At 30.2% G+C, this 25,827-nt stretch overlaps 1 long non-coding RNA gene across 1 annotated transcript; it reads right to left on the reverse strand.

Moving 5' to 3' along the window:
- Positions 1-5,353: 5,353 nt before the first annotated feature.
- Positions 5,354-25,469, reverse strand: LOC119614501. Its single transcript, XR_005232331.1, has 3 exons — positions 25,368-25,469; positions 5,864-6,129; positions 5,354-5,787 (listed from the first exon to the last, which is right to left on the reverse strand). It is a non-coding gene; the product is annotated as an uncharacterized LOC119614501 (long non-coding RNA).
- Positions 25,470-25,827: the final 358 nt, after the last annotated feature.

Below are 25,827 nucleotides of genomic sequence, written 5' to 3' on the forward strand. Positions count from 1 at the left end.
AATCTTGTTTTTTTACTGTTTTATCCGTCAATTGTTTTACGAAATTATTTGTTGTAATGTGAACACCGGGCAAACAAACTTTTACTATTTGTATTGAATTGTGTTTGGCTTTGTTTCTTCAAACAAAACGTCAAAATAGAAATACTCATTTTAAGCACATTATGAAATAAAAATGTATTTAATTTTTTGTTTTTAGGCAGAAATTTCTATGAAATCGTAAAAAATATTATTAAATAGTTTTTTAACGTTTAACAAAAATGTTTCATGTTTGGTGTTCACATTGTGTTCACATTAAGAAAATATTTGTAGGTTGACATATAAAAATGTTTCAAGAAAAACAGCTGATATTTTGTTTGCTCTTCAAAAATATTTTGTGTTCACATTACAGCCAACAAATATTTGATAAAAAACGTCAAATATTTGATAGGTGTGAACGTACCTTAAGTAATACTTATTTTTTGGATTTTCAATACAAACACGTTTGTTTTATGGCAATGTATTTGAACAAAAATTAACTTATTTTAAATTTTAATAGTTTTGAGATTTATATTTTTTCTCATATAACATTAAAGTTTAAAATAATGTTAAAATAAACAAATAAATAAATAAATATACAAATAATAAATAAATAAATAAATTAATAAATAAATTATTAAATAAATAAATGAATATATAAATAAATAAATATACAAATAAATAAATAAATAAATTAATAAATAAATGATTAAATAAATAAATGAATATATTGTTGTTGAGTCTCTTTCTCAAAAATTTACACTAACAAATGTAGTTAAATACAGTTATAACGGCAGCAAAACAGAAAAAAAATTGACTTTAAAAAGCAGCACGAACACTGAGTAGACGTCTGATCGCAACCTGCTATCTTTCTATCTACCTTTCTTTGTTTATGTTTTTTTTTTTTTGGAGAACTGTCATCTACCCTTGTAGAGTTATGATCATGACATACAGGGGGCAGTGGAGTTATTGACTTTTATAGTGCAATTCACAATAGGATGCACTTGACGAAAAATATCATGTAATGACCTTACAATGATCTTGGGAAAACGATGTAATAGTAAAAGAAAAAAACCGAGGGGTGGTGGGTTTATGATCGTCTAGGGTGACATTAACATAATACTCACAAGATCACGTCGGTCATTATGTTTTTGACACGTGAAAGTGAAAGTTGAGTAATAGTCAGTAGTAGTGAAAGGCATTATACAGTATAATTAAAAGTCAAAGTTAATTGAATAAAGTCATAAACTATTAATCTAATTTAAACACATATTTATTGCAACGATTTTAACATCAATCACAGGTAACACAAATGAGTTTTTTTTAAATAGTAATCAAGATTATATGAAATTATGTAATAAAGTAAATGCTGTACTTAAATATCAATTACTTATATGATTGCATTTTAAGTATTGCATAATTTCTATTGCATAAAATCATCAATAGTATTAATAAAACTTGAATAATGTAATAATTAAGTTTTATGCCATCTGTGAGTGAGAAATTGCGTAGATCTTATCGCTTAGTAAAGACAGAGACAGCTCAAGGTATTTCGGGCAAAATTAATCCCAAAAAAATCCCACGGACATTAATCCCAAATATATCATCAAGGACAACAACCCAGAATACTGGTAAAATTTGACGAATAGAACAGTGGAGGAATAAATATAGTGCACGGTAAAACAAATTGAAGGAAAAATCAGGGTAAGCCGTTAAAAAAAAAGAAATAACATAAGACTACACTGGTGAAATTTTAATGACTCCTATGACCTTTAAATACTGAATGTATAAAAGAATGAGTCACCTTGAAAATATAAAACGTGACCGTTAAAAAAAAATGAACCTAACCAAACTTTATGTTACATGTTTTTATGTTTCCGTGTATCTTAATTATTTTCTTAAATTAAATTTATTAAGATATTAATTGATCTAATACCCCATTTACACATACACGAAATCTAGTACTTATGAGATTTCGAGCCAAATCTACTTGATTTTAACTAGATTTCCCATACAAAACAAAATCTACTTCGTAACTAGATTTCGTTAAAATCTACTCAAAATCTAATAGTTTTTAGTGATGCAACTCTGTTTTTTCTAAATAATACTAAAAAATACGACACTACACAAGAAAAAAGAGGGAAACAAAACAAACAAAAAAAAAAAAAAAATTAAAATGTCGACAAAATTTTTATAAATTGAAAAACACGAATGAAAAGTTAATCTAAAATAAAAGGTAATGTTATATTCAAGTATCTATTTTTTTATTTTAAATGGAATTTTGATAAATATCCCATTTTTCCTTCTTATTTTTCATATCACACACTTTTTCAAGAAATATTAGAAAAAATGAAATCTTCTTAAATGTCAAGAATAGTAAGTGTAAACGGACTAGATTTGGAAAAAGATTTTAAATGAAATCTACTAGATTTCGTGTATGTGTAAATGGGGTATAAATATAAAAAATAATGTTAAAATAAACAAATAAATAAATAAATATACAAATAAATAAATAAATTAATAAATAAATTATTAAATAAATAAATGAATATATAAATAAATAAATATACAAATAAAATAAATAAATAAATTAATAAATAAATTATTAAATAAATAAATGAATATATAAATGAATAAATATATAAATAAATAAATAAATAAATAAATAAATAATAAATAAACAAATAAGAATGTACTAAATAACATAATGAAAAACAAACAAGCATGATATAAAACCTTAATACCCTCACGTTAATCTAAAAAAAAAAAAAAGAATGATTTAAGTTTAATAATCTGAATTATAGTTAATTCATATTTAATATAAATTAAAACAAAAAAAGGAAAATTATTATTTTTTTGTTGTAAATTCTAATATTTTTTGTGTACAATTTAATTTCTTCATATAAAACTTTCATGATACAAATATGTTTTTTTTTTGCGATTAATATACAAAAAAAATATTAGAATCTCTAATTTATATTCTATTCTAAATATAAAAATAACTGATTTATTTTGAAGTTCAATCTGTTAAATTCTTTATCGTAATAACTTTTGTTATAATCCTAAGGAAATTTATATATTGTATGTTAGCTTCGTTACGAATTCTGTTTATTAGAAAATAAAAACAAATATTTGTATGTATTACGATATTTTGAAACAAACAGTATATTAATGATAATGGAAAGCTAATAAGTAAAGAGGTAATGATGTGAATCATGATTAGTTGGTAAGTTATTGTTAGGGTTCCAGACAATTACAGGACGGATGAACTGGGACCAAGGATGGCTGAAACATTGCCATGTTAAGGGAGGGAAGTCCGTGAAGGTCATAACACCATTTCCTTCAAAGACTATGGGACTATAGATTGTTATTAACATAGTTGTCATTTGTCCATCTGACTAATAGAAATTTCGATTGTAATTTTTATTTCATTATAACATATTTGACAATGGCACGATATTTTAAATGTGACCAAACTATGGTGGAAAGATCCTACCCCCATCCGACGAGCTTGCGTCGTGCGACCACCAGCGTGCCGTTTCCACATTAAAAGCTAAGGTTTGTCACACACATTAAACGATTTTTTAATTAATATGGAATATACATATGTAAAAAATTTTCACATATGTAATTACTGAAGTTTTGTATTCTCAAAATATCATACAATTTATTAAACTTATTTTTATCACTTCATATCACCTTTTTACTCTAATTTAAATAAATTCATTTTCATAAACATCCGAGATTTTGGATTAACAGGACAGTGCTACGTGCAACTTTGTGACTTTGCCTACATACCTAAAACTAAAACGGCCCTAACTAAAAAAAATTCAAAATCGACATTTTCATTTTCTTATGTATTACATCAAGCCAAATGTTCAAAAGGGCCCTATCTTCAAAAGCAGTTTTATATAAAGGCTAAAAGACGTAACTAATCATTTGTAAATACAAATTGTAAATTGTCAAAACAACTGAGAAATTTACCGTTAAAAAATGTCTTTTGAAGAAAAACAAATCGCGCTGATTGAAACTAAACTTTCCATTTTAAATAGTTTTTTGCTTCTCCTGTAGAATTTAAAAAATGTTAAATAGGGATTTTTGCGTTTTATGTGACGATATATGTATAAAAACAAATTATATTGTTTCTATCATACAACTACTTTAGAAATCTCCAAAATTACCGGATGAGGAACGAAAAGGTAAAAATTATTCCCTTTGTGCAGATTTCCATTCAACTGGAACCCTGCGTGTTTAATTTTATGCCTCTAAGTCCAATTATATAGAAAAATCAGAAAGTAGAGCGAAAAAGTACCAAAAGTCCCTTCCCATAGATTTCCATTCACTCCATATTTTATGTTTCTACGAAAACGAAACAAAAAAGAACCAAAAAAACACTTATTTTTTAATTTATATTTCAATATTATAGAAAACTCAAAAAGTACCAGCTGAAGAACATTCATACAGATTTCCATGAACAGAACCCTGCGTGTTTAATTTTATGTTTCTGACCAATATTATTGAAAAGCTAAAAAAACACCCTTTGAAAAACTACAAAGTACCCAAAAAGTCCTCTTATATTAAAGAAAACATAAAAGGTATTCGTTGAAGAACGAAAAAGTACTAAAAGATCGCATTTAGACACTCACACACTGTGGACCCTTTATGTTCAATTTCATGTTTCTAGGTTCAATATTATAGAAAATTCAAAAAGTACCTTTTGAAGAATACTTTATCGTTCCATGTTGTATATTCTCATTAATCGTTTAATTAATACCAGTAAAAGATCGAAAAAGTAACCAAAAGTCTCATATTATAGTGTATAATGCCTTTAGGAAGGCCTCTTTACTGCCACTTTTTCCCGCTGCGAACTGCTGTCTGCCATGTTACCGCCAACTGCTATTGAAAATAAATTAACTTTTGTCATCTCGTATTCATTTAATCCGGATTATCTACATGGCGTTGCTCTTGCGGAATGGGCTAATGGACTGTTAAAGTTGCATTTTTTGCTTTAAATGTGACATATGTAGATCTTCTTGATATTCTGTAAGTAATAATCATATGTATTTTCAAAAACCTTTTATTTGGGAAAATATACTAGAGATCAGGATGCACTAAGTTATTACATCATGCTAGAGATGTTTAGTTTTATTTTAAATGATTGTGTTAAATGTAAATATTAGAGGATAAATACTTGTTGACTTCCAAAATATTCCTTGTTATTTACCTACCTTTGGGGGTATAGTGATGGCTTTTTGTTGTTGTTTTGAAAACGACTGCTAAAGTTGAAAAAACAAACTGGACAAATTATTCTGCCATGAAATAATCTATAATAGAATGGAAAAATAACTTTAGAAATGAGGAATTGGTTTTTGATTTTAATATAATTTCATTTTGAATGGCCTGTTGGAACAGGACTGCAATATCCGTACTCAATTGGTTGGATCCTTAAGATCATCACAATTAATATATAGCAAAGTTGATCTTAGTATGCATTATATAAATCTCAAATCGAATTGTTCTGTCATTAAAGCCGCCCTTGTTGGTGGGATGTATCCTAATATATGCGTATTGGATTCTAAGGTTAATCGTATTAAATCGCCCTGCAAATGGTTTTACATCCAAATTCTGTTTTGCGACATAGGATTTATGTGTTCGTTGAATTCTGGTTCACCGTGGGTAGTGTACGGAAAAGAAAAAAATGGTTCCAGTTGTAACGGTGTCGAATGTAATACTGTTACTACAGTTGATTTGTTTGCAGGTGAGTTTAGTAGACTAATAATAATATCCGAGGAAAATTTTAATTAGTTAAACAACTATGTACGTAAAATTCATAATTATTCTGACTCACCTTTAATCTGTTAAAATATTTTTGTACAGGATGTAGGTATGAAACCAGCAGCTAACTATCCATTCTCCTTCTCTCAATCTATATATAAAAGGCTTGCGTGACTGATTGACTGACTGATTCATCATCGCCCAGCCCAAACCGTTAAAGCTAGAATCATGAAATTTTGGTTATAGGTTCCTTTGGCATTGTATAGATCCACTAAGAAGGGATTACGTTTAGGGGAAGAAATGGGTAAAAAAGGATAAAATTAGTATCCTTTATATCTCCTAAAGAAGCAAAGATATAAATAAAATTCCTAATGTATCCTCTATTATACAAAGAAATAATTGATAGGTGTCTGGTACTTTTTTTTTAAAATCTAGACTTTATAGAGCTAAAAGGGTAAAAACTGTCCCCATAGAACCTTCTCTTAACCTATTTATGTTCGAAACAAATGACCATGCAAATAAAACTTTAAATTTTTTATTTTATTTATTTGGTCTATAGATTAATATAAATCCTTACAGACTAAAGTTCTATACAAATTTTTAGGAATTTAAATGCAAAACAATTTTTCTTTTATATTAGCATTACTTTCCGAATAATCTATTAAATGATAACATTTGTTAAAATTTTCACATATGCGGCGAAAGGAGTCGTTGTTAGCATACACGGAGCTGTAGTACATTATTTTCAACGGTTGAAAGTTACGGGTTGGTCGAGATGGGACATTAAAATTAATTTTACCAAGCAAAAACTCCGATTCAATCTCACCACGGATTAATCCAAGTAAAAATGAAATACCCAGCATTAATCTACGACTTTTTAGTGTTGGTAACTTTATTAGATTGAGTCTGCTTTCATATGACGGTAGCACGAGTGAATTCCAGCCAAGACCACGTAAACAAAAAATTAAGAATTGCTTTTGAATAGTTTCAATACTATTTGAATGGATATTATAACAGGGATCCCAAATAATTGATCCATATTCAAGAATAGGACGAACCAAAGATGTATAAAGATGTTTAGTAATGTATGGGTCAGAAAATTCTTTCGACCATCGTTTCATAAATCCGAGAACACCATTCGCTTTATTGACAGTTAATGCAATGTGATCACGGAAATTAAGTCTATGATCTAGTAATATTCCAAGATCGTTAATATTGTGGACTTTTTCCAACGGCAATTCATCTATAAAATAGTTGGTGTCGTAATTTCTTACTCTAAAAAATGACATGTGTTTACATTTTTTTATATTTAAATCCATAAGGTTTATTTTACACCATTGCGAAAGTTTATCGATGTCGGATTGAAGTAAGTGTTGACTGCTAGAGTTTCAAATGGTTTTTAGAATTTTGACATCGTCAGCGTACATTAATACTTTGGAATGAGAAATAACATTAGGGAGATCATTTATAAATAAAGTAAATAGTATTGGACCTAAATGACTTCCCTGGGGAACACCAGATGGGACCTCAATAACTTTGGAAGTGGCATCTCTAAATTTAACTTGTTGCGTTCTATTGGATAAGTAGGAAAACAACCAATTTAAAGCTGCAAAGCTAAATCCCATTAGCGATAATTTATTTAGTAGCATATTATGGTTCACTCTGTCAAATGCTTTACTAAAATCTGTATATATTACGTCTGTTTGTAGCTTATTTACTAAACCATCATTTATTAAGGTTGTGAGCTCGAGGATGTTCGTTGTTGTGGAACGATGTTTACAGAAGCCATGCTGACATGTAGACACTAATGAAGAAACTTGATGTGATAGATTGTCTGATAAAATTTTTTCAAGAAGTTTAGGAATAGCATTCAGCTTAGCAATTCCACGATAATTCGATACTTCAAGTTTGCTTCCACTTTTAAATAAAGGAATTATAAATGATTTTTTCCATATGCTTGGTAAATAACCTAATTCAATAGATTTATTGAAAATATCCGTAAGAGGTACATACAACGTTTCAGCACAATGTTTCAGGATGCAGCTAGGTATACCATCAGGGCCAGGGCAAGACGAAGAATTTAATGATCTCAGGTTTGATAAAACGGTATTACTATGGATGAATGTGAAATGTATATTCGATGAATGCATTAAATTAGAGGAGTAAGGAGTAATGTTATCAAATGTCGATTTAGAATATGTTGTAGCAAAGAAGTCTGCGAACATGTTACTAATCGATAGATCATCATCGGCACTACGGGAACAAAACTTTAGGAAACTTGGGTAATGGCAGGCTCGACGTTTAGAGTTGATAAATTTATAAAACGACTTAGGATTGGTTTTTAGTGTTGATTTCATACGAAGAATGTAATTATTATATGCCAGTTTGTTTGTGATATTGTATTCAGAGCGTGCCACAGAGTAATTTTTAAAATCAATTATGGAGCCAGATCTTTTGTATTTTTTGTAAAATTTATTTTTCCTATTTTTTGCATTTATTAAGTGGTAGTTATTCCAAGGTGGGCCTTTCTTTTCACGTTTTATCGTTTTAGGAACAGTTTGTGAAATTAAATGATAAAGTATGGAATAAAAATTATTAACAATGACATCAAAATTGTTTCCAGAAAATATAGTACTCCAAACGACGTTAGATAATAAATAATTCAGTTTTACATAATCAGTACGATGGAAGCAGTATGTTTTATTATATTTAAATTTATTTCTATTTGATGATGGTAGAGATTTATTACGAAGAGTATAAATTTCAACTTCAATTGTAGGATGGTGGACATCTTCAGGAAATGTTAATGGTGGCGAGTTTCGTACGAATACGTCTATAGGATGATTAACAAAGGCAAGGTCTAAAAGTCTTCCATTTGTGTTATAAACATTATTTATTTGAAATAATCCGAGCATCATTAGTGATTGAACAAATTCATTTGAGACTGTAGGAATTAAGTAATTAAGTTCCAAAGGTTTATTCCACGATAAATGAGGAATTTTTATTATACCTATAGGTCCTCACAACACAATTGTCATTTAAGAATAACAAATTGCAAATTTATATTTTTATTTTTGTTTACATTTTTTCTTACATTTCTACCTTTCTTTGTTTTTTTTTGGGTTTTTGTTTATTTTGTCTAAGCATGTGGTAACGCTTATATGCCAGTACTGTTTGTGTCAAAAAAGACATAATACATACTAGTATTTGAGTGTGGTAGTGTTTTTAGATTTGCTTATACATAGCTGCCTTAGTTTATACATAGCTGTATTGGTAGGTGGTAGAGCTAGATCGTGGGAGACTTTATAGCTCGATTTTGCATAAATTTATGAAATTCAAAAGGTCCTTGTAGACCAAGTGTTGTTTTGACTTTAGCAGGTCCATAAGACTGTTGTAATTCCTGAAAAAAGGGAAGTGTTGCCTTTGGGAGTCAAATTTTGTTCAATGAAAAATTGCATGGTTATTATCGTCAATTGTATTACAAATTTCACATAGATCTGTTGATATTGATCCAATCATTTTGAGGTATGGAGTGTTGAAAGTATGACCTGTTAGCAGTCTGTTGATGGTTTTAATTTGAGAGGGCGAAAATTTGCTGTTTATAAACCAGTGACATTTCGGCAATTCAGGAAAAAGTTCATGAAAATACCGTCCCGACTGATGCGCTTTGTATTCCGTGTCCCATTGATTGTATAGATTTCAGCATACGCATCCTTTAAGGAGAGCTGAGGGTTTATGATGGAGCCAACAGAGGCAGCATGCTTAGCAAAATAATCGGCCAGTTCGTTGGGAGGTATACCAACATGTGCTGGGGTCCAGATAAAGAAAATATAAGTTAGATTGGCGGTTTCAATCTTCTTTAAGATTCTTGAGACAAGGAAGTTGAAGGAGGTGTTTTGCCGAAGAAGTAGGCACGCGTTTTTGCTGTCAGTGAAGATTGCCGAGTGTGAGTAGCCATCTTCTATGATGATGTCTATCGCCTTGTCGATAGCATATAGTTCACCAGTCAAGGGGGAGACTTTGTTTGGAATTTTAAACATGAAGTTATGATTCCATGAAATGTTGCATACTGCACAACCAGTACTATCCGCCATGACAGACGCGTCTGTGGCAAAAATAGCATATCCTTCGCACTTAAGTGGAGGTGTTGTTTTTGATGATGAAAAGCTGTCCAGGAATATGGAGACTTTTTCAGATGTCGTGGTAGTAAAATCCGTGCAGGTGTTTTCAAAAATGTTGCGGAAGGTGAGAAAGGTGTAACCCAGGCTCGATTTCCTCGTCGGAGTTTGAACAATTTGGCGATACGACTCAGGATTAAACATTTTCATTTTCAGCAATTCCTTGGATGCAAGATAGAGAGCTCTTTGATGAGGTGGGAGAGTGAGTGATAGGGCATAAATTATGTGAGTAGGCGTTGAGGGATTAAGTCCTAGGCTTCTTCGAAGTAAGTTGTTTTGAAATGTCATTATTTTTTTGTTTATATATTTGGGCGCGTGAGCCGTGGAAGATCTAGCATATTCTATTTTCGAGAAAACCAAGGATTTAGAAAGGTTTATCGCAATATTTGGCATAAGCCCACCTTTGAAAGCTGTAACCATTTTTATGGCATTGCATGCTAATTTAGATTTTCCAACAACAGAGTCGTAATGTTCCTTGAGTGAAAGGCTGTTTTTGATGTATCTTCCTAAAAATTTAAAACAATTCACGTTTACGATTGGATTGTCATTGATGTTCACTGACACATTCCTCCTTGCTCCTTTTGCCATATATAGAGCAGCTGTTTTTTGATAGTTTATGTTGAGATTTAGAGATTTGGAGATACCATAAAAAAGGTTTAATTTGGTTTGGAGTTGTCGAACAGAGAGGTCAAAATCTCGGTGTGTGGATACGATTACAAAGTCGTCTGCAAATTGGAAAATGTGCGTGTTCTCATCAGCTATTTTGTGTAATTTTGTAGTGTAGATGTTAAATAGGAGCGGGCTTAGACAGCTACCCTGAGGAAGACCGTTATACATATCGACATTGCTGGTACCAAGAGTCAGTATGCGGTGGACGTAGGAATTCATATATCCAGCAAGACCAATGGTGGGGCATGTTTAGTTGACAGAGGATTGTATGTAGCGTGTCGATTTTCACGCAATCGTATGCTCTCGCAATGTCGAGAGTAACAAGAGTGACTTTAAGGTTGTTCTCCTTGGCAGCAGTGATCAGAAATTCGTGTATATATCCAAATCCTTATCCCTTTTCGGAATAGGGGCAATCCGGATTTTCCTCCAAGAGTCCCGGATGTCACAGTGTTGCCATGCCTTATTGAATGCTTGAAGAAGAGATAATTTTGACGTAGCTGATAGACTTTTCAGCATTTCATATGAAATATTGTCGGGACCAGCAGCAGAAGGTTTAGATTTGTTACGCAGGACATATTCGAGTTCAGAAGTGGAGAAGGGGACATCAGAGGAAAAAAAAGGGTAAGATTATCTGGCTGGTTGTATTGTCCGGCACTTGACTTTTGAGATGATCTAAAAATGCTTGGTTGTTATCGTATTGCCATCTAGAGTAGCTGTTCGGTGACAGGGAGGATCTGCATGAATTGATGAATTTAAAAAAGGTCTTTGTACCGGGTATGTTGTTGAGTTCATCCATTTTATTTTGAAATGATTTCTTTTTGGCAGATTTCACTTCTTTCCGAAAATTTTTAATGGCCTGCGCCAGGTTGTTGGTATTTTGCGAATTCTTTAGAATGTTGAATTTTTTCTGAGCAGCAATTTTGAGACGAAAAGATTTATCAACGGCCGGATTCCACCAATATTTGGGCGTTCTCGATGTATTTTCCTGAATATGGAATTTGGAATTGGATATTAATGAATTCATTTCCATTTCTATATGAACAAAATTAGGAAGAACAAGTAAGAGTGTTATATTCGGCTATGCCGAATCTTATATACCCACCATCAAACCTCGTTTGACTCGAATGAAACTTACTTATGTCGAATTTCATCTATATACTCGTATATTTAGGCCAGTTATAAGCGTTAAAGTAATTTTCTGAAGGAGACCATATATAGGGGGGTAGGGTCAATTATGGGTCGATCCTCATAAAATTTGGTAGATAGAATTTGGTTCGTATTAAATTTATTTGTGTCGAATTTCATCGCTACTCTCGTATTTTTAAACCATTAATGAGCGTTGCAGTCATTTTCTGAAGGGGACCTTATATGGGGGGTAGGGTCAATCATGGACCGATCCTCATAAAATTTTTTAGATAGATTTTGACTCGTATGAAACTTACTTATGTCGAATTTCATCTATATACTAGTATTTTTAAGCCAGTAATGAGCGTTAAAGTAATTTTCTGAAGGGGACCTTATATGGGGGGTAGGGTCAATTATGGACCGATCCTCATAAAATTTCACATATTGATTTTGGATCACAAGAAACTTACTTATGTCGAATTTCATCGCTATATTCGTATTTTTAAACAAGTTATGGCTGTTAAAGCTGCTTTTCGAGGGGCCACTTGTATGGGGGCTATCCGAAAACGTGGACCGATATTGCCCATTTTCAATACCAAACAAACCTTACCTATAAGAAATATTTATGTGAAATTTCAACCCTCTAGCTCTTTCCACTCGGACTCTATCGTGCTTTCAACAGACAGACAGACAGACAGACAGACGGACGGACGGACAGACGGACAGACATGGCTAGATCGTCTTAGAATTTAATGAGGACCCAGAATATATATACTTTTGTGGGTCTATGACCAATATTTCTATGTGTTACAAACGGAATGACAAAATCAATATACCCCCCATCTTTTTTGATGGTGGGTATAAAAAAAGAATTACCGATGTCCTTTAAAAGTTTTTTTTTTTTTTAGAGAAAAACTTTTCTATCCGGGCTGTTTTCCTTGATGGTAATGTGTATGGGGTAATGGTGACTGCCACCAATCTGTGAACATGATGTGCTCCACTGCATATTAAGAAGGGAATTTGTGAAAGTGAGATCAAGTACTGAACCAAAACAGTGTGGGTCGACAAGTGAAGCCCTAAAGGTGATGCTCCCATTGTTCAAAGAATGGAAACCTGAGTCATCAATCAAGGCATTAAGAGAGTTGCCACGAGGTGAATTTACTGAGTCACCAAAGGATTGTGATCTCGCATTGAAGTCTCCGCGAAGTATTACATTCTGTTTGGTGTCAAGAAAAATCAGTAGTTTGCTCATCTCGATTTCAAATTGTCTGGCCTTTACTGATTGGGGAACATAAATTGAAACTAAAGTAAGATTTTCCAGTAAGTTCTTTGTCTCGCAAATTATTACCTCCAAGGAGGATGAAAAGGGGAGTTATACAGTAGATATGTGTTTGCTTACCATGATGGCTACACCTCCAAAACTACAGTTGCTTCTTTTCCTCATTATTATGTTGTGATTGATGAACCGAGCATTCAGATTGTCTTCGGGGAAATTGAAAATCTCAGACAGAAGGCATATGTCTATGTTATATTTGTTTATGTAGTACTCAAGGTGATTTTTGTTTCTCGTAAGGCTTTGTATATTTAACTGTAGTAAGTTTATCATTTAAATTAAAAGGAATGTATTTTTTTAAGTTTTAAGATTTGTGGTTACAATTAAGAAAGAATAGAAGAGAGTTGGTTGATGCATTTTGCCATTTTAGGGTGCTTGCTGAGGTCTATCCTGTTGACCTGACTTAGTTGATTTTGGTATGTTGAGATTTGAGACTGTTGTCTTAAAAGTTTCCAAAATATTATGTCCATCATTGTGGCTAACCTGTGATAAAAGATTTGAAAAAGTGTTAAGAAACGATTCATAGTTCGTTCAATTTCTGTTACTTTAAAGTATCCCGGCTGAGCGTAGGCGGGTGTTGTGAGAAAAATTGTCGTCGGTTGAAGTTGAGTAAAATGAGGCTTTGGTCGCGCAGCGGCAATTTTGCTAAATTTTATTTTTGTGACTCTTCTGTTTATTTCGTCCTCAAAGTTTCTCATGTTTTTCTCTGATTTCTGGTGTAGAGCTGGAAAGTTGGCCGAATAATCTTCCTCAGATAAAAGTTGGTAGTAGTTTTGGTTCAGGGCATATTTTTGCACTACTTTCTGGATAAATTAGAGAGCGCCATGAGTTCCCTAATGTCGCTTTCCCTTTTCCAGGTGAGACATTTACGAGAGTCTTGTGATACGTGTTCTCTTGAGTTGCAATTAAGGCATCGTTTATCTTCACATTCGGGGTTGCATTTGGTCGATATACGACACTGTTCGCACTTTTGATCTTCACAGTTGTAGGGACATAAAAGTTGTTTACCACCGTCGAGACATTTCTTTTTAGATCTACACCTTGCGGCAATGTGACCCAGTCTGCCACAGTTTTTGCACTGGCGTAGTGGTGGCACATAAAGTTCCACACTAACTATGGTGTTAAATATTTTCAAACTTTTTGGGAAGTGAAGTGAGCCGAAACCCACCTTGACCGTGCCAGAAGGAATTTGCTCCTCCCCATTTTTCCTCTGAAATCTGTATACGGATATCACATCTAGACCGTTGTTGACCTCGATTTCGTCGCGAATTTCGCTCTCGGTAAAGGATGTGGGTACATTCTTAATCACACAATATCTTTGGATAAACCTATCCGGTATAAAGGCTTCAAGCTCGATTTCCCTAAGCTTTTTAATCAAAATAAAATTGTTTGCTTCTTCTGAAGTAGGAAAGGTAAGTCGGAAAAGATTGAAACCAACTTCCTTTATTACAGCCTTAGAGAAGATTTGGTTTTTTCTCAGTTTTTCGTGAAGGAACATTTCTATGTTTTTCCTAGAGTTGGACAGTTGTACTGCTGATTTTACCAACACATTGTAGGGTCCTGCATGGGTTGAAGGGTACCAATTGATCATAGGTATGTTCAAAGAAGCTTGGTTATTGCCCAGATTAGATGGAGCAGAAGCCCGTCCATCGTTGGAAGTGCTACTTGTTTGAGATTGTGTGGAATCTGAAGATGAATTTTGCATTTTGCTTTTATCATTATTGTTGCTGGATTCTGATATTGTTGATAGGTCTGGTTCAACAGCCTCCCTCACCGGGTTGCCATTTCCATCCCTAAGCGCCTTATTAGTCGATGGGCTTAAATTTCCCTTCCGTTTGGTACTCCCAGGAGAAGCTTCACCATCGTCACTCGCCATGGGAGACACTGCACATTGAGGTTTGCCTGTTATCCAGTTCTCACTTCGGTTTTCCTTTTAATTACTCACAAATTGTATGCCTGAATTGGCTTTTTTTTTAATTTTATTCTTATTTTTTTTTTTATCCAAAAAATAATAAAAGTATTCAGATGATTTTATTTATTTTTTTTTTTTTTTTTCAATTAAAGCAACTTCTAGTTTTAAAAAAACAAGAATTGTTGTTGTTGAGTCTCTTTCTCAAAAATTTACACTAACAAATGTAGTTAAAAAACCGTTATAACGGCAGCAAAACAAGAAAAAAATTGATTTTAAAAAAGCAGCACGAACACTGAGTAGACGTCTGATCGCAACCTTGCTATCTTTCTATCTACCTTTCTTTGTTTATGTTTTTATACCCTACACCACTTTAGTGGGGAGGGTATATTGGGTTTGTGCTGATGTTTGTAACGCACAATAATATTGGTCCTATACCCACCTTAAAGTATACCAATCGGCTCAGAATCATTTTCTGAGTCGATTTAGCTATGTCCGTCCGTCTGTCCGTCCGTCTGTCCGTCCGTCCGTCCGTCCATGTAAACCTTGTAATCAAACTACAGGTCGCAATTTTGAAGATAATTCAATGAAATTTGGTACATGATCTTCTATTGTACCAGGGACGAAGCCTATTGAAAATGGTTAAGCTCGGTCCATTATTTCACCTAGCCCCCATACAACTGAACCCCCCAATAGGGCTTGTAATCCTTGTAATCAAACTACAGGTCGCAATTTTGCAGATAATTCAATGAAATTTGGCACATGATCTTTTATGGTATCGTAGACGAAGCCTATTGAAAATGGTTAACATCGGTCCATTATTCCACCTAGCCCCCATACAACTGAACCCCTCGAATAGGGCTTTTAATACTTGTAATCAAACTACAGGTCGCAATTTTGGAGATAATTCAATGAAATTTGGCACATGATCTTTTATGGTACCGTAGACGAAGCCTATTGAAAATGGTTACCATCGGTCCATTATTTCACCTAGCCCCCATACAACTGAACCCCCGAATAGGGCTTTTAAAACTTGTAATCGAACTACTGGTCGCAATTTTGGAGATAATTCAATGAAATTTGGCACATGATCTTTTATGGTACCGTAGACGAAGCCTATTGAAAATGGTTACCATCGGTCCATTATTTCACCTAGCCCCCATACAACTGAACCCCCGAATAGGGCTTTTAAAACTTGTAATCAAACTACAGGTCGCAATTTTGGAGATAATTCAATGAAATTTGGCACATGATCTTTTATGGTACCGTAGACGAAGCCTATTGAAAATGGTTACCATCGGTCCATTATTTCACCTAGCCCCCATACAACTGAACCCCCGAATAGGGCTTTTAAAACTTGTAATCAAACTACAGGTCGCAATTTTGGAGATAATTCAATGAAATTTGGCACATGATCTTTTATGGTACCGTAGATGAAGCCTGTTGAAAATGGTTTACATCGGTCCATTATTTCACCTAGCCCCCATACAACTGAATCCGCCGAATAGGGCTTTTAAGTTCATAATTATGTTTAATATACTCATATCTCGACAAAAAGCTGCAATAACCAAGTTGTATACAAGACTTGATGACCCCACGAATTCCATAATAATAGGTTCTCATATGACCCTAGCCCCTATGAAAAGCCCCCATCAAAATTTCACTTAAATGTCCACAATTTTATTCAACAATAAACGGCTTAAGTATGTATACCTAAGGCAAGGTACAATTCAACTTAAATGCTTTATTATGGCAACTAAATCACATTATATTTTTGTCAAAGGTGTAGGGTATTATATGGTCGGCCTCGCCCGACTATAATTTCTTACTTGTTTTTTTTTGGAGAACTGTCATCTACCCTTGTAGAGTTATGATCATGACATACAGGGGGCAATAGTGCAATTCACAATAGGATGCACTTGACGAAAAATATCATGTAATGACCTTACAATGATCTTGGGAAAACGATGTAATAGTAAAAGAAAAAAACCGAGGGGTGGTGGGTTTATGATCGTCTAGGGTGACATTAACATAATACTCACAAGATCACGTCGGTCATTATGTTTTTGACACGTGAAAGTGAAAGTTGAGTAATAGTCAGTAGTAGTGAAAGGCATTATACAGTATAATTAAAAGTCAAAGTTAATTGAATAAAGTCATAAACTATTAATCTAATTTAAACACATATTTATTGCAACGATTTTAACATCAATCACAGGTAACACAAATGAGTTTTTTTTAAATAGTAATCAAAGATTATATGAAATTATGTAATAAAGTAAATGCTGTACTTAAATATCAATTACTTATATGATTGCATTTTAAGTATTGCATAATTTCTATTGCATAAAATCATCAATAGTATTAATAAAACTTGAATAATGTAATAATTAAGTTTTATGCTTTATACAAAAGGAATCATCAGTGTCGCAGAGCCATCTGTGAGTGAGAAATTGCGTAGATCGCTTAGTAAAGACAGAGACAGCTCAAGGTATTTCGGGCAAAATTAATCCCAAAAAAATCCCACGGATATTAATCCCAAATATATCATCAAGGACAACAACCCAGAATACTGGTAAAATTTGACGAATAGAACAGTGGAGGAATAAATATAGTGCACGGTAAAACAAATTGAAGGAAAAATCAGGGTAAGCCGTTAAAAAAAAAGAAATACCATAAGACTACACTGGTGAAATTTTAATGACTCCTATGACCTTTTAATACTGAATGTATAAAAGAATGAGTCACCTTGAAAATATAAAACGTGACCGTTAAAAAAAAATGAACCTAACCAAACTTTATGTTACATGTTTTTATGTTTCCGTGTATCTTAATTATTTTTCTTAAATTAAATTTATTAAGATATTAATTGATCTAAATATAATTAATTAAATCTAATTAATTACAACTTATTAATGAAACCAAAAAAAAAAAGAGTATATATACTTCGATTAAAAGTCTAAAGATAAAAATATATATATTATATTTCAGAATTACATTAAAAAAAAATTCAAACAAAAAGAAAATAGGGTTTAAAATCAGTGTTAAAGTAGAATATAAAATATTCAGACATATTACTTTCTTACTGTATTTTCAATTATAATTTATAATATTTCTATAATAACAAATTTTTTTTGCATAAGAATAAAATAAGTAATACTTATTTTTTGGATTTTCAATACAAACACGTTTGTTTTATGGCAATGTATTTGAACAAAAATTAACTTATTTTAAATTTTAATAGTTTTGAGATTTATATTTTTTCTCATATAACATTAAAGTTTAAAATAATGTTAAAATAAACAAATAAATAAATAAATATACAAATAAATAAATAAATAAATAAATTAATAATAAATTAATAAATAAATTATTAAATAAATAAATGAATATATAAATAAATAAATATACAAATAAAATAAATAAATAAATTAATAAATAAATGATTAAATAAATAAATGAATATATTGTTGTTGAGTCTCTTTCTCAAAAATTTACACTAACAAATGTAGTTAAAAAACCGTTATAACGGCAGCAAAATAGAAAAAAAAATTGACTTTAAAAAAGCAGCACGAACACTGAGTAGACGACTGATCGCAACCTTGCTATCTTTCTATCTACCTTTCTTTGTTTATGTTTTTTTTTTTTGGAGAACTGTCATCTACCCTTGTAGAGTTATGATCATGACATACAGGGGGCAGTGGAGTTATTGACTTTTATAGTGCAATTCACAATAGGATGCACTTGACGAAAAATATCATGTAATGACCTTACAATGATCTTGGGAAAACGATGTAATAGTAAAAGAAAAAACCGAGCGGTGGTGGGTTTATGATCGTCTAGGGTGACATTAACATAATACTCACAAGATCACGTCGGTCATTATGTTTTTGACACGTGAAAGTGAAAGTTGAGTAATAGTCAGTAGTAGTGAAAGGCATTATACAGTATAATTAAAAGTCAAAGTTAATTGAATAAAGTCATAAACTATTAATCTAATTTAAACACATATTTATTGCAACGATTTTAACATCAATCACAGGTAACACAAATGAGTTTTTTTTAAATAGTAATCAAAGATTATATGAAATTATGTAATAAAGTAAATGCTGTACTTAAATATCAATTACTTATATGATTGCATTTTAAGTATTGCATAATTTCTATTGCATAAAATCATCAATAGTATTAATAAAACTTGAATAATGTAATAATTAAGTTTTATGCTTTATACAAAAGGAATCATCAGTGTCGCAGAGCCATCTGTGAGTGAGAAATTGCGTAGATTATCGCTTAGTAAAGACAGAGACAGCTCAAGGTATTTCGGGCAAAATTAATCCCAAAAAATCCCACGGACTATTAATCCCAAATATATCATCAAGGACAACAACCCAGAATACTGGTAAAATTTGACGAATAGAACAGTGGAGGAATAAATATAGTGCACGGTAAAACTAAATTGAAGGAAAAATCAGGGTAAGCCGTTAAAAAAAAAGAAATACCATAAGACTACACTGGTGAAATTTTAATGACTCCTATGACCTTTAAATACTGAATGTATAAAAGAATGAGTCACCTTGAAAATATAAACGTGACCGTTAAAAAAAATGAACCTAACCAAACTTTATGTTACATGTTTTATGTTTCCGTGTATCTTAATTATTTTTCTTAAATTAAATTTATTAAGATATTAATTGATCTAAATATAATTAATTAAATCTAATTAATTACAACTTATTAATGAAACCAAAAAAAAAAAATATATATACTTCAATTAAAAGTCTAAAGATAAAAGATATACATATATATTATAAAAGATATACATATCGATACCCTATATTCAAAAAGTGCTAAATCAATAAAGTCTAGTTTTCAGGAAAGCAAAAAAACTATTTAATTCGTGAAATATTGCACTAAAAGACAATATTTCTTCCATAATACGTTTTTAACATACTTACTAATTCTTACCTATGAAAAAATTTAATATTTTGCACATTTTAGCGACTTATTTAAGATAGCACTTTTTGGTCGACAAAAAAACAAATATTTGTTCTAAGTTAGCATGTTTTGTTCAATGAATAGAACAAAAATTTCTTCTAATAATATGCGTTATTTTATAATTTTATAAATTGTTTTTTTTAAGGGATAAAGTCAAACCAGTAAGTCCAATAAGATGCATTTACACCATTTAAGTAGAAAAACTCATGGCATATCTGGTTTTTTACTATTCCTTATTCTCAGTACAAATATTTTAAATTATGAAAAGTTTTTGAATATAAAAAGTACCAAAATTTTTTGAATAATACTCCATAATTTGCACATTTAAAGACTTTTTTTATAATCATAATTCTAAATTGGAACCATAGAATATTATAGATCTTAGTGTTATAAACGATTTCTGAAATAACTTTACATTTTTCGGAAAAACATTATTTAAAGTCTAAAACTGGCTTTATATACAAATATATAAATGATCATATCTTAAAAACTATACATTCAATTTATTAATCTTCACCTGTTTTGTGTTCAGCATGTTCATCTTGTTAATATACAAAATAAATTTTAAACAAATTTGAAGTTTTAAAAAATGTTGTAAAATTTGTATGGAAGTTAGCACTTATTTTCTTCAATAAAATTTAACTTTGAGATAGCATATTAACAAAAATTGTTGTTAAAAGTGCAAAAATTACTTTTTTGGTTTCAAATTTATACCAGACGTGGATCATGCATTGAGGAATCCTTTTGCATCAAAAACTCACTTTGCCCAAAATTGAGTTCGCACTTTTTGAATATAGGGTCACGATATATATTATATTTTAAAGATAAAAGATATATATATTATATTTCAGAATTACATTAAAAAAAAAAAATTCAAACAAAAGAAAATAGGGTTTAAATCAGTGTTAAAGTAGAATATAAAATATTCAGACATATTACTTTCTTACTGTATTTTCAATTATAATTTATAATATTTCTATAATAACAAATTTTTTTTGCATAAGAATAAATAAGTAATACTTATTTTTTGGATTTTCAATACAAACACGTTTGTTTTATGGCAATGTATTTGAACAAAAATTAACTTATTTTAAATTTTAATAGTTTTGAGATTTATATTTTTTCTCATATAACATTAAAGTTTAAAATAATGTTAAAATAAACAAATAAATAAATAAATATACAAATAAATAAATAAATAAATTAATAAATAAATTATTAAATAAATAAATGAATATATAAATAAATAATAAATATACAAATAAAATAAATAAATAAATTAATAAATAAATGATTAAATAAATAAATGAATATATTGTTGTTGAGTCTCTTTCTCAAAAATTTACACTAACAAATGTAGTTAAAAAACCGTTATAACGGCAGCAAAACAGAAAAAAAATTGACTTTAAAAAAGCAGCACGAACACTGAGTAGACGTCTGATCGCAACCTTGCTATCTTTCTATCTACCTTTCTTTGTTTATGTTTTTTTTTTTTTTTTGGAGAACTGTCATCTACCCTTGTAGAGTTATGATCATGACATACAGGGGGCAGTGGAGTTATTGACTTTTATAGTACAATTCACAATAGGATGCACTTGACGAAAAATATCATGTAATGACCTTACAATGATCTTGGGAAAACGATGTAATAGTAAAAGAAAAAAACCGAGGGGTGGTGGGTTTATGATCGTCTAGGGTGACATTAACATAATACTCACAAGATCACGTCGGTCATTATGTTTTTGACACGTGAAAGTGAAAGTTGAGTAATAGTCAGTAGTAGTGAAAGGCATTATACAGTATAATTAAAAGTCAAAGTTAATTGAATAAAGTCATAAACTATTAATCTAATTTAAACACATATTTATTGCAACGATTTTAACATCAATCACAGGTAACACAAATGAGTTTTTTTTAAATAGTAATCAAAGATTATATGAAATTATGTAATAAAGTAAATGCTGTACTTAAATATCAATTACTTATATGATTGCATTTTAAGTATTGCATAATTTCTATTGCATAAAATCATCAATAGTATTAATAAAACTTGAATAATGTAATAATTAAGTTTATGCTTTATACAAAAGGAATCATCAGTGTCGCAGAGCCATCTGTGAGTGAGAAATTGCGTAGATCTTATCGCTTAGTAAAGACAGAGACAGCTCAAGGTATTTCGGGCAAAATTAATTCCAAAAAATCCCACGGATATTACCCCCTCATTTTATAAAACGAAACTTTCGTTAACGTAAAAAATTTGTATGAAGAATACTGGGAAATTTATGAAAATTTGAATTTTTTCCATACAAATTTTTTTGAACGTTTGTCGTTTCGTTTTATAAAATGAGACCCTTAATCCCAAATATATCATCAAGGACAACAACCCAGAATACTGGTAAAATTTGACGAATAGAACAGTGGAGGAATAAATATAGTGCACGGTAAAACAACTTGAAGGAAAATCAGGGTAAGCCGTTAAAAAAAAGAAATACCATAAGACTACACTGGTGAAATTTTAATGACTCCTATGACCTTTAAATACTGAATGTATAAAAGAATGAGTCACCTTGAAAATATAAAACGTGACCGTTAAAAAAAAATGAACCTAACCAAACTTTATGTTACATGTTTTTATGTTTCCGTGTATCTTAATTATTTTTCTTAAATTAAATTTATTAAGATATTAATTGATCTAAATATAAATAATAAATCTAATTAATTACAACTTATTAATGAAACCAAAAAAAAAAAAAATATATATATATATATACTTCAATTAAAAGTCTAAAGATAAAAGATATACATATATATTATATTTTTTCGAATTACATTAAAAAAAAAAATTCAAACAAAAAGAAAAAAGGGTTTTAAAATCAGTGTTAAAGTAGAATATAAAATATTCAGACATATTACTTTCTTTTTGTATTTTCAATTATAATTTATAATATTTCTATAATAACAATTTTTTTTTGCATAAGAGTAAAATAAGTAATACTTATTTTTGGATTTTCAATACAAACACGTTTGTTTTATGGCAATGTATTTGAACAAAAATTAACTTATTTTAAATTTTAATAGTTTTGAGATTTATATTTTTCTCATAACATTAACATTAAGTTAAAATAATGTTAAAATAAACAAATAAATAATAAATATACAAATAAATAAGTAAATAAATAAATTAATAAATAAATTAATAAATAAATTATTAAATAAATAAATGAATATATAATAAATAAATCTACAAATAAATAAATAAATAAATTAATAAATAAATTATTAAATAAATAAATGAATATATAATGAATAAATATATAAATAAATAAATAAATAAACAAATAAGAATGTACTAAATAACATAATGAAAAACAAACAAGCATGATATAAAACCTTAATACCCTCACGTTAATCTAAAAAAAAAAAAAAAGAATGATTTAAGTTTAATAATCTGAATTATAGTTAATTCATATTTAATATAAATTAAAACAAAAAAGGAAAATTATTATTTTTTTTTGTTGTAAATTCTAATATTTTTTGTGTACAATTTAATTTCTTCATATAAAACTTTCATACAAATATGTTTTTTTTTTTTGCGATTAATATACAAAAAAAATATTAGAATCTCTAATTTATATTCTATTCTAAATATAAAAATAACTGATTTATTTTGAAGTTCAATCTGTTAAATTCTTTATCGTAATAACTTTTGTTATAATCCTAAGGAAATTTATATATTGTATGTTAGCTTCGTTACGAATTCTGTTTATTAGAAAATAAAAACAAATATTTGTATGTATTACGATATTTTGAAACAAACAGTATATTAATGATAATGGAAAGCTAATAAGTAAAGAGGTAATGATGTGAATCATGATTAGTTGGTAAGTTATTGTTAGGGTTCCAGACAATTACAGGACGGATGAACTGGGACCAAGGATGGCTGAAACATTGCCATGTTAAGGGAGGGAAGTCCGTGAAGGTCATAACACCATTTCCTTCAAAGACTATGGGACTATAGATTGTTATTAACATAGTTGTCATTTGTCCATCTGACTAATAGAAATTTCGATTGTAATTTTTATTTCATTATAACATATTTGACAATGGCACGATATTTTAAATGTGACCAAACTATGGTGGAAAGATCCTACCCCCATCCGACGAGCTTGCGTTGTGCGACCACCAGCGTGCCGTTTCCACATTAAAAGCTAAGGTTTGTCACACACATTAAACGATTTTTTAATTAATATGGAATATACATATGTAAAAAATTTTCACATATGTAATTACTGAAGTTTTGTATTCTCAAAATATCATACAATTTATTAAACTTATTTTTATCACTTCATATCACCTTTTTACTCTAATTTAAATAAATTCATTTTCATAAACATCCGAGATTTTGGATTAACAGGACAGAGCTACGTGCAACTTTGTGACTTTGCCTACATACCTAAAACTAAAACGGCCCTAACTAAAAAAAATTCAAAATCGACATTTTCATTTTCTTATGTATTACATCAAGCCAAATGTTCAAAAGGGCCCTATCTTCAAAAGCAGTTTTATATAAAGGCTAAAAGACGTAACTAATCATTTGTAAATACAAATTGTAAATTGTCAAAACAACTGAGAAATTTACCGTTAAAAATGTCTTTTGAAGAAAAACAAATCGCGCTGATTGAAACTAAACTTTCCATTTTAAATAGTTTTTTGCTTCTCCTGTAGAATTTAAAAAATGTTAAATAGGGATTTTTGCGTTTTATGTGACGATATATGTATAAAAACAAATTATATTGTTTCTATCATACAACTACTTTAGAAATCTCCAAAATTACTGGATGAGGAACGAAAAGGTAAAAATTATTCCCTTTGTGCAGATTTCCATTCAACTGGAACCCTGCGTGTTTAATTTTATGCCTCTAAGTCCAATTATATAGAAAAATCAGAAAGTAGAGCGAAAAAGTACCAAAAGTCCCTTCCTATAGATTTCCATTCACTCCATATTTTATGTTTCTACGAAAACGAAACAAAAAAGAACCAAAAACACTTATTTTTTAATTTATATTTCAATATTATAGAAAACTCAAAAGTACCAGCTGAAGAACATTCATACAGATTTCCATGAACAGAACCCTGCGTGGTTAATTTTATGTTTCTGACCAATATTATTGAAAAGCAAAAAAAACACCCTTTGAAAAACTACAAAGTACCCAAAAAGTCCTCTTATATTAAAGAAAACATAAAAGGTATTCGTTGAAGAACGAAAAAGTACTAAAAGATCGCATTTATATACTCACACACTGTGGACCCTTCATGTTCAATTTCATGTTTCTAGGTTCAATATTATAGAAAAATCAAAAAGTACCTTTTGAAGAACACTTTATCGTTCCATGTTGTATATTCTCATTAAACGTTTAATTAATACCAGTAAAAGATCGAAAAAGTAACCAAAAGTCTCATATTATAGTGCATAATGCCTTTAGGAAGGCCTCTTTACTGCAACTTTTTCCCGCTGCCATGTTACCGCCAACTGCTATTGAAAATAAATTAACTTTTGTCATCTCGTATTCATTTAATCCGGATTATCTACATGGCGTTGCTCTTGCGGAATGGGCTAATGGACTGTTAAAGTTGCATTTTTTGCTTTAAATGTGACATATGTAGATCTTCTTGATATTCTGTAAGTAATAATCATATGTATTTTCAAAAACCTTTTATTTGGGAAAATATACTAGAGATCAGGATGCACTAAGTTATTACATCATGCTAGAGATGTTTAGTTTTATTTTAAATGATTGTGTTAAATGTAAACATTAGAGGATAAA

Source organism: Lucilia sericata, unplaced genomic scaffold (genome assembly GCF_015586225.1).
Source record: "Lucilia sericata isolate MDLA Ls3-8-SP2 unplaced genomic scaffold, ASM1558622v1 Contig002980F_arrow, whole genome shotgun sequence".
Classification (NCBI taxonomy): domain Eukaryota; kingdom Metazoa; phylum Arthropoda; class Insecta; order Diptera; family Calliphoridae; genus Lucilia; species Lucilia sericata.